Raw genomic sequence first — 12,416 nt, 5'->3', positions numbered from 1 at the left:
TATGTAGTGTACTGTATTGTGTAAATATTTCGTATTATACTTATTATTACAATTTTTTTTCAAATTATGAAACGAGCGACTCCAATGTTTTATATGAATAGGTACGTTTAAAATTACTATATATTCATCTTTTTTTTTTATTTATGTATAAAATTTACAATAATTTTGATATTATATTATATATACTTATGTATGTTTATTATAATTTCGTTAAACATTATTGTGTATATTAAAATATGTATACGCTCCTATTATACTGACCATGTACTGAGTATGGGTAATTATTTTAAAAATCAACATTGATTATTTTTAAGAGTATTAACTTTTTGAAAATGTTTTTTTTTTGTATGTGATTTGAAGTTATTTAAAAACAACATTTGCGAAGAAAAAAGATACTTTTTCAACTCTTTTTTACTCTTTTAACTTTTCTTTATATCTTGCTTAAGAATAATTCTTGTCGCTGGAAATAGTAAAAAAAAAATTTAAAAATCATAATAAAAATTCAATTTTTTTAAATAATGAGAATTTTACTTTATAAGAAATACCGTATATAATATACAGATCAGATATCAAAAATGTATAAATAATTTTTTACTTGTTTAAATATTTTCTTAATTCAAAATCTTTAACTTCACAAATATATAACGGTTTGAATCAAATACTGAAATACAATTATACATAATAAAATAATATAACAGAATATGGTGTATAAGTTATAATATTTTATTATGTATAGGTACATCGACCTCGCAATTTTTATACATAAAGTTTGATATATGTACAATGATCGTTTTAAATGTATACCCTGCAAAGATAAGGTTTTACTTGCGCTTTGAATTGTGATCTAAATATTTATGTGTTACTAGATGAGGTTATGATGCAGTCTCATATAAATCACACTTTATTAAACTTAAATTTTTAAATTTGTGATGAACATAATATGTGATGTATTTTTGGTTAAAAATTATCTAATATTATATTATTATATTTTCTTACAATTAAACTCTGCTAAATGCTAAAAGCTAATTTAATACGGTCATGGCATATTGGCATGATATTATTACATTTAATCGTTTATGTTTATCATATTATAATTATTAGATTGCTTACTTAATTTCATTTTATTGAACTCAGCTAATATTTAAAAAAAAATGGATACTGTAACACATTATTATGTAGTAATCGCAAAAATAATAAATAGTAGTTAATTTTTCATAAACATTTCATTTTAAATATGAATTCTAGTACATATCAGATCCGTTTTATGGAAGATGGCTGCAATTTGCAACCAATTATTTACGAAATTTGTAAAAGTCAAGTAGCCAACTTCTATAAACTTTTATTTAATTTGTTTTTCTGTCACTTAATCTGTCAAACGGATACATGGATAATCTACCAATAGTTATTAATTCGTTTGTATAAGAATATCCGTTTTTTAACATATTCGTTGAAAATTATAATAAATCGATGTTTTTGGTTTTACTAAATATTGTATAATATTATCATGCCTATAAGATTAATCGAATTAACAAAAAAATAAATACATAAAAAACAAAATTCTATAGTTAATTTTAAACGTGTTATACAACCATGAAACAATTTTAACTGCGCAAAAGTATAAAAGTTTAGGTACCGTTTATTTTAAACTATATAGATAGGTATAGCAAGTACTGTGCAAAATTCGTTGAACTGTGCTATTATATAATATAATGACTAATGGCATTCAAATTGTATATTATAATTTTTATCAGCCCACCATGAAGTAAAATTGTAGTTTGTATAGAGTATATATATACGCGCCTAAACCACAGTATAAGTTAATAACGAACCAATAAACTATAATCAGTTTTCAGCTGTCAGAATTCGTAAATTGGGTTTCGAGTTTTCGACTCGCAACGATAAATTATATTATTATGAATCACGTTGATTGTTGAAAAATACAAATTATTTAAAATGGTTTTTTTATTGGAATCGTGTGAAATGATGTTTATTATTTTTATTTTTTTTTAATATCACAATCATTAACATCTTAATATAAATTAATATATCGTGTTATGCAAAACTCTCAACGTTATTATAACTAAAAGTATGTCAATGGCATAAAAGCGTTTAATTGTTTCCTAATTATTATTATTATTATTATTATTATCATTATTATTTATATACAATATACATATATACATTTAAGCTATATTCTATTAAGACAGTCACAATCTCTGTTCTTAGCTATATTATGTACATTTAATATTTATCCACTACACATAATATTATGCGCGTACGTGTTTGTGTGTGTGTGAGAGAGATTGAAGGGGTCACTATATATATATCTCGATACCGCATATTGCCGATGATTAGTTTATAGCGAAATAAACCTAAACGGTTCTAAAAACCTATTTTATAGCAGTTACTGTGTAATCAGAATTCAATTCTGAAAAAAAAACATTTGGGCTATGACAAAACTTGCGGTGTACGCATGCACGACAATATTAATATACGCTTTAAATACTATTATTATATGGGATTTGATTTTTTTTTAAACGGCACACAATAAAATACATTATTACCAACGTATATTTTACTATTATGATACATTATGCTACACACACGCCTTATATCACTGTCGAGTTTAAGTTTTCTTGTTCAAGTCTTGTTTCGCACTACACGTGGCCATTTTCAGTGTCGAGTTATTATAACTAACAAGTGATGTAGACCGTTAACTTGAACGCGGATATTGCCTATACGCGGTGCCTCGCTATTAGTTTAATGATAAATAATAATAATATGTATAGGTAATTTATATTATTATTATTATTATTATTATTATTATACTATTATATCACGATTCGAACGCCGAAAAAATAAACAACATCGCGTGTACATGTTTTTAACAATAGTGTGTCGTTTTCGCGTGTAGTGGTGCGTTTGCAAAAAAAATAAATAAAATATACATAATATATAACTATACCTACTTATATTGTACTAAACGATTTGCAGTTCCGGTGTATACGCTGGCACGCTGCACATAGAAAAATGTATACGTGAACGGGTTGCCTATTATTATGGGTGTATAGTGCTAACGTCGCCGTTAGCAAGAGATGGCCAATGTACCTGCGCGGCGTGCATATAATATAATAATATAATAATATGATATAAGTCCCAAAGTGTATGGTATATTTTTCTAAAAACGTTGTTATTATAATCTTTGTTCTCTCTCCGTGTGCATAAATAACTCGATATTATTAATGGGTCTCGGTCTATATTACGCGGACCGTGTTGTCGCCATATATTTTTCTAACCACGTTCTGCCCAAACTTCTCTCTCTCTGCGCGTACGGTCCATGCCTTATTTATATAACGTCTATATTATGGTGCGCGTACAGCTGCTGATGCTGTATTATAATAATATAATGTTATCTCGCAATAACATCCGGCGCGACCGTATTAATATATGTGTGGTTTTTTCGCGGTATACCTACCTACCTGCTACCGTCGCATCAAGTCATAACATCGTGTACCTATGTTCGATGTAGTATATAGGTACGTACGTTTATTATAGACTATAGGCGATCTATAGAGTACGCGGTCATTTCCAAATTCATTTTTCAACACGCTCGTCGTTTATTCGTTCACGATCGTATGTATAATCAAAACCGACGCGGATTGACGGGTATAATATAAGGTACAATATTATGTTTTAATTGTTTCTAATTCTAATAAACGTTTACGTATATATATATGTGTGTGTGTGTGTGTGTGTAACAAAATAAGACGATAGATACATGAACGGTATTATGCAATGACGACACGTATAATAATCTATTAAATCTTAATTAAATGTCATATTATAAAAAATTTATTTCTTATTACGTGAATCGAAAATACATTTTTGATTTTCTCGAGTACGTCCTGCTAGAATTTTTCCATTTGAAACATATAGTCATTCTAACATTTTTTCACAGTAGGTACCTATTCTTAAGCTCTTCTGCAGTATTCAAGCAATGTTTCTTTTTAAATTATTTTAGCTGGGCTTAGTTATACCGATATAAGTATTTAACAACTAACAATTATTCTTTAACAATCCTGTACCTCGTCAGTAAGTCCAAAAAGTGACACCACTCTAGACTCGAAAATATAAACATTTAAAATATTTATACCTACGCCGATTTTACAGCTAATGCATCACCATCAGTTTAACCAGAATATACAATCGTCAAATTTTTCGAAGAACTTGAGCTCATCACCAATCCACTACTTTATTCTTATTAACAACATTATTAAATAATATTTCACCATAAATTATTTTCATTCCATAGTAATAACAACTTATTTATTATTTCGTTTTAATCTACAACTTTTTGTGTAATACAATATACTAGAATAGTATTTCATGTATATACCATAACCTATATTATTTTCCATTTGTATTAATTAATGTCGAAAAATAATAGTTAATAGTTAATTTCTCAATATATGAAAAAAAAACAATTCTTTAAATTATTCTCAACTGAGATTTATTGCAATATATTTTAAGACAAATTAATTCTAAACAATCCAACTTTTCGTTCACTCCGAAATAAATAGTCTTAGATGGGCTATTATTAATTATTACAATATGTAAAATATTTAGAATAAATTGTTTTGCCATTGTGTTGATATATATATATAGTCTTTTATTTGATTATTTCACAATTATTTAATTAAATATGCATAATAATAAACAAAGCATTGTTGTACCTACTTAAAAATATCAAAATATAGTTTAATATTATATAAATACCATTATTATAAACAAAATATAAATGTATATACTCTTATCGATAAGCAATAGCCAAGTTTTCTCAAATGGCTTATATTATTATAATGACCACCAGTAGTAAATGTAGTCCGTTGGCAGTGAGTCTCAAAATGTTTCGGCTCTTCGATGAAAAAAATTCAAAAGGGTTTAATTCCAAAAGAGGCAGCTCACCTTTTTGTAAAATGACTATATATTTAAGTTCTCGCGAACAGCCTACGACATTTACTCGTGCCTATATATTATTATATTATTATACATTTAAAGTTATATTATATTAATATCATTTGATTTCCGTCCGGGGCGACTACGGGACGGGCGCCTGTACGATATCAGTAATAATAATAACTAAGAATAGGTATACCTATGATACGAATCGATCAGATAGTGCGGTAAATTAAGTATTGTTTATACGATTATGTATTTATATTATATTATGTGTGCGCGCGTGTGTATATACGGTGTATGCCGTGTCTGCATCGTGACGCTTTTATTATGGTTTTTATTTTATCGCCGTCGAATATTTCATCGGGTGTAATATAAAATATCGAGTTTCATGCGAAATGACGTCAGGCGTGTGTGTACAGGATAATGCCGGAATTTCGCGCGCGCGAGGTTACAATAATTATTATACAATACACACGTTAATCCGGCCCGTTAAAATAATATAAAATTAATATAAATAATAATTGTCGACTGTGTTTATAATAATAATAATAATAATAATAGCGCAGCAGCAGCAGCAGCAGTACCGACTACCGCAATAACGATTAACAATGCTACTTTTCGACGCAACAAATAGCCGTACCGCTAAAAAAACCCGACACATATTAATGTGCAGTACAAGAATCCCTGTCCGCAATACGCTTCACGGTAACAAATGTACTTGGCCTATAACCTTCCTCGGCTGAACGAAGGCGCACTGGATGTGTGTGTTAGGTCCGTCGTATGATTGATAAGTGGCAAACTTGAATCTCCGTAACTTCGAAATCGAAATGCCTTACCGTTTAACCCGATCCGCTGTTCCTTTCTACGTTCCATCACACGCTACACCACTATGATTATTAAGCAAATGAGCCGCTAACGTGAACCCAATTTTTGAAACCTTAGTTGAAATTTTTGTTTTGAATTACGATTATTCAAATACTGTTGAGCTTATTAATATTTATATTTTGGTAATGTTAATTCAAATAGTTACAAACTTTACATAGGTGTAGGTACTTGTGTCATATAAAGACCCTGGCCCGTCAAAATAATAATTAATACAATGCATATACCTCAAATACTCGAATACACTATATATATTATAGGGTTTGAAGGTATATTGAAATCGGATACCGATATTGCGGTATATTAAAACCAGTATATACCGAAAAAAACCGTAAACACTGTCAACCCATATATTTTATAGTGCCGTGTTATACGGTATTATTTCGGTACATATATCAGCGTGGCGGTACATAACGTTCTAGTGGTATTTGAGGAATAACTGGAGGATAACTTAATACCAAAATTTAAGACGGGAGTATACTGAAAAGAAAACATCTCTAGCACAATATAATTTTATAACATATATAGGTATACTAATAATTACAAATCACATATTATTATTATTATTAGTCTATGCTCGCGCTTTTATTATAATATTATTTACCCACAGTTGATTGTAATAATTAATAACGTATAATATTATGTGTATATTGTATTGGGCATTTAAAAAGGTCCATTATATAACATAGTGTATGTACGCATGACAAGAGTAAGGTTCGATACTGATAAGAAACCTATTTTCGCTCAACAAATTCGTTTTATCGTTAAAGTGATTTATTTGCGATGTGCAAATTAATTAAAAGAACACAACTCGCGAAGGTTATGTATATTATATATATATATATATATTATTGCAAACCGAAAGAGCTACCGATATAACTATCTCCGCACACACACACACACACAGACACACACGCATATATAATATACATGTATTTGCCTGTAGATTTTTTTCGGATTTATAATTATTATTATTATTGTAACTGGTAACCTATTTAAAGGTCAATATTTATAATTTCGACAATAGTAGCGCTGAAATCAGTACCAATTAAAACGATGCACTATATTGGTGTATGATGTATAGATTCTATGTTATAGTATAAAATTATTCTGTATATCGGTTAAACTCGAATAAGTAAATTATTATTTTAAGTGAATTTCAAGTTTCGCAATACGCCGCTATTTAAATGCACGCCAGTTCAATAGTATGATACTCGGAACCACAATTTAAATATTATGTTTGGAAATGCAGATGACTAAGGTTTGGCTTTTAATTCATACAATATAATATAGGTAGGTACCTACTTAAAATAATTTACATCTTATTTATAAATATAATATGTTATATTATTTGCATGCATGAATAATTTTATTATTCGGATTTAAATATTCATAAACTATAAATTATAATAATATATATAATGCGTTTTAAACTATTAATTCCCGCCAAAAAAAAAATATAATATGTTATTTTTTGGCACATTTTACATGTTATTATAATCCTTTCGACGCCGTCGGCGGTGTTTATTTAACTCGGTAAGGTTTCGTTGTGACCCTCGTGAATTAGGTAGGTACTGGGTAGCAGGTATACGCGATATTATGCAGATAATAAATGCTGCTGTGCAATATATAATATGTTGTACCATATAATATAACGATGGTCGGTTATGTATTTATTTTTGATCAATTTATACCGCTAATTCGTTAGTACTAAACTAATTTGTATGTCATACTATAGTATGCTTATAGTATACCTGCTACCTACCAATAAGTTATAATAATTTATAATGCGTTATTTGCTTCGTATAACATATATCTTATCAATAACGCTCATCAATTAAAATAGCATGTATAAAAACACTAATAATTTCGTCCGATTATTACTTATTTTAGATAAAGAATTGCCAAATAACACTCGTTCGCATATTATATTTTATTGTGTACGGTGAAAACAAAGAGTGGTTATAATTGAATTGCTATTAATTTTCAAGTTTATATTATAAGTACTTTTAATTACAATTTTTTAACCATTGCCAAATTTTCAGATTATTTACATGCGTTCGTTCGTAGTAATTACAATAAAAATTAATTATTTGACTTATACCATGCGATAACGCTTCTTTTTTTTTAGCTGATGATATTGTTATGAACATTTCAAAGTAGGATATAATATATATATATATAAGACGGATGCTTCAAATATACATAACATAATAATAGGTATTTCCTTATCTACATTTTAAAGTGTTGTTATATTCACAATATATAAGTACCATAGTGTTACCTATAATATCTATACATAATAAATTACTGTTATACGAATGAAAATTGCCGAAAACGTTTAAATTTTATAGATGCCTTATTATTTGTGTGATAATAGGGGCCAGGTACATGTTTGTACACTGTACGTCTGTACCTATATCTGTTGACATTTTAATTATCATGCTCATACGACGTTTAAATGTTAAATCGTTATCTTATAAAAATTAACAATAGATAATTTTTATTATTTTAAAAGACCGCTTTGACAGTTTAAATTCGATCAAAATATAAATCAATAATTATGTTACTATTTGATTTGACACCATAACTTAATCATCGTATTATAAGTTCGACAATAATTATGCGCGCATTATATTTTAAGATCTAATGGTTATTATTTATTAGAATTATATATCACTACAGACACTACAAACACTCAAGTCCGTTGGTCTAGCAATACCTATTTGGTAATATTATTATGAAATATAATCTCGAGAGTTACGTTAACAATTTAATTTAACAACGTTATTAATACCTACGTATATTTTTTTACGAATTTTTAACCATAATTTGACGCTATTTAATTATAGTTTCATTCAATATTATAATATATAATATACATGTATTGAAGTTAATTAAAAACCGTAACAAGTACTTCAAATGCGTTTACAAAAAAAAAAAAATATTCTATTTACTCACGTGTTATATAGTTACACACACACACACACACATAAGATATTGTTTCCATTTATTTTTATCCACGCTAAATTCTCGTTATTATTTATTCATATACTCGCGTGTTTTATTATGTACCCAGTATTCGGTCGAATTTATATCACGAAGGAGACGACGATATTTGTGTCGGTCTAAAATGCGCCAACGACGCCATAAAAACTCGACGCGTGAGTTTTCTATTCTAATAAATATAAGTATTAAGTATTTATATATATAGCGTATGTATGTTAACAGTTTTTTTTTTACTACTCGCACCTCATACATCTCTCCGCCCACCTAATGGGGGTGCGTCTTTATATACGTTCACCTCGTCAGAATTAAACATTGTATATATAATATATAAATATATATATAGCTAGCATGTACTCGGAACGCAGATTTGTACAGTATATACACATATCTTCTACGCCTATAATAATAATATATGCTTTATAAACTACCACACATATATTATTATAATACACCCTGAAACCTACCCCACACGCGTACATATACACGCGAGTCTATTCATCTCTGCGGGCGTGCGCGCGCGCAAACTATGTACAAGGGGGCCTTCTCTGCTTCACCTCTTGATAAGCAATTTCGCCTCCTCTCGGTATATATATATATATATTATTTTTTCACAATTAACTACGTGACTAAAATTGTTTTTTCTCTCCCCCTTCACTTTATAATATACTTTTGCAGCGATTCCGGGCGCGCCTATACTTACATACATAAATATATATATGCACTACTCGTATATATGATATACACTATACACTAGCTATACACACACACACACACACACACATACACACATAGGCACCTAAACCGCGTAACATGAAATCGCATTGCCACTGGTATATTATATTGCATATATGCCTTGCCGCGGCTGCTGTTTTGCGACGAAACGATTATCGAAACGTTTCGCCATGTAATCGCAAAACGGACCAATTTCCCGCGTCCATACACGAACGCGCGTTTGCGAGTTCCAAATGGACTATTATACAATGTGCGTGCGTATACCTATGTATATATAATACGTTATGATGTGCAGCAGTAAAAGCCAATATGCGTTATAAAAGTATATTGTTTGTGTATTATACGCGTAGACGACGACGATGTGTGTAAGGCTTCAATGTACACACCACGACGAGCCTTAACGTCGCATTATAGTTTTTTTTTTTTTTTCAAGTATTAACTCGAAAATACAAAACCGATGACTAACCGATTTCGAACGGGCATATATAATATATTATAAATTATTATAATGTATATATTATGATAATATATGTTTATGTCCTAAACAGAACTCTGAACTATATATATATATATATGCGCGACGATATAATAATTATATTGTATGGCAAATTCGCAATTTTCTACGTCGTCGGCAAATATTGTTGAACACACACACACACACACACACACACACACACACATGCAGGGGAGTTTCGTTGATGTTTCGCCAAACCCTCAGAAGTATATTACTCGCGTATTCGTATAATATATGTTATATATCGCGGAGCACACTGCTACAGCAGCAGTAGCACAACAACGCGACGCTCTCTGCTAATAATAATACAAAATATTATACATTAAAATAGGTATAAATATACACGCGTGTGTGTGTTATTAAAATGTGCTGCAGCGTGCTCCACGGTATTTAATACACATATAATGCTGTAATATTGCATGTGCGTATATTATATGATTACGTTGCTCATCTCTTTGTGTATGCATCAAGTCCCCGACACACCACGCACGCACATATTTCACGGTCTGCAGGGTGATGAGGCATACAATATTCCTTTTTCAATGCCGGGCCGTGCCAATAAAAACGAAAAATTGAGGACAAATATTTAATTGATCTACCCGCATCAGCAAAATAATATAACTTCACGCGCATGTGTGTATATAATATATATATATATATATACTGCCGACGATGCAGGTTTTTATTATGTTATTATCATAGACCTTTGCATTATAATATATACTGCAGGTACTTACCCAGGTATAGGAATGGTAAAAATATTCTAAGGATCCACAGACGGAGAAATTATTTTTTTTTAAAACACCGAAACGCGAGTCTATACCTTACGGCTTTTGATTTGCATAATAATATTATATAGGTTGATGTAGATAGCAGGTATATTGTCAAGTGCAGTTGTCGTTACTTGCAGTATTATATCATATGCACCTATACCTATTTACTGAAAACGACCGTTCGTAGTATGCTTTAGATATAATAATTATTATTGCAATTACATCAATTTAACATGGTGCACGTTGTACAACACACATAATACCTATAAGATAACCTGATTACAGATAGCAAAATAAAGTCAAACGAAACTGATCGATTGTTTGTTACGGTGGTTTTTATATCAATTCCAAATATAATCGAGAAAATAAAAATTATATTCCTCCCTATATATTATAGTCTATGATAACGTTTTCAAAAAATCAAAGTATCTATAGTTTTTTCACCGTATCTCTCCGTCATTATTAGGTTTTTTGAATGGTTTTTGTTCATTTCGAAATCTATTAAAAACTAAAACAATATTTTCTAGGTATATATATATGTATATAACATGTATTTTTACTTGGTAGTTGGTTTAAGTACAGTTTCAAAAGTAGATAGTTGTTGAAGTCACTAGAACAAAAAAAATGTATTTGATTAATACTATAACCTTCATCATATTCTATATAATAGTATTTCAAACAATGCGATATCAAAAATAAAATTTTTTTTGAGAAATGATTAGTAAACTTGAATCATTTGTGTAAGTAAATATGTATTATCTAGTTATTGCACCTATATTTGTACCATTTTAAAAGATATTATATTCTACTTGAAATCGATTTCAGCGTTTTATTGAATCTGAATGATTTTCCTGTATAAATAATTATATGTCTGTACGACTGCCATGCAAAGTCAACATTTTATTTATTATTATTATTATGGACCGTGTGCGACGAGATCGATTTGGTTTATAACCAAAACATTAATTGTAATATTGCGTTTATTTTGTGTAAACATATATGTTACCTACATTACCTACGCAATCAATTTGTAGGTCTAAAATGTATACAAAAAAATGACGAATGAAGCTATTTAAAACACAAAAATATACATATCGATATAGATATACCGATAACTTTATATAATAGGAATACATAGAAACTGCAAACATATACATATGTTATGAAAATGGTTGTTTTTGGCGGCAGATAGAATATGTTTGCATCCATAATATATCACTATGTACTTTATACGAATGTATAGGTATAATGATGTATAACCTAATATTCCGGCTTTTTTTACTCGCTCCCTGTAGTCTCGTGGACGGAGGTTATTGGGCTTTTGGACTTTCCCACCCACAGAATATATTATTATGTTGTGTGTGTACCTATACACTAAATACAATTGCCTTATCCAACTATAGGTAGGTTATAATATATGTTGCAGCAGCACGTAATCGTGCAGTCGATCGACGTTTTCACTGGTCGGAGCGCAGTCAGAACTGAAGGTCTGAAACGAAACGATTGAAAAACGAGATTATACTATTATAGAGTGTATATACATAATG

At 29.5% G+C, this 12,416-nt stretch overlaps 1 protein-coding gene across 3 annotated transcripts in view; it reads left to right on the top strand.

The window, feature by feature from the left end:
* The window catches only part of LOC132928343 (mushroom body large-type Kenyon cell-specific protein 1), a 38,469-nt gene that overhangs the window by 8,073 nt on the left and 17,980 nt on the right, over positions 1–12,416 (top strand). Inside the window, exon 1 of one of the 3 annotated variants that reach the window (XM_060992939.1) lies at positions 6,943–7,134. The exons of the other annotated variants lie outside the window; for them this stretch is intronic. The gene's annotated coding sequence lies outside the window, so the exon portion shown is untranslated. Of the gene's footprint in view, positions 1–6,942; positions 7,135–12,416 lie in introns of those variants that run through there. 3 annotated transcript variants of the gene reach the window in all.

Source organism: Rhopalosiphum padi, chromosome 4 (genome assembly GCF_020882245.1).
Source record: "Rhopalosiphum padi isolate XX-2018 chromosome 4, ASM2088224v1, whole genome shotgun sequence".
Taxonomy (NCBI): Eukaryota; Metazoa; Arthropoda; class Insecta; order Hemiptera; family Aphididae; genus Rhopalosiphum; species Rhopalosiphum padi.
Note: the sequence above shows the minus strand (reverse complement) of the source record. Positions and strands in the feature narration are given on the sequence as shown.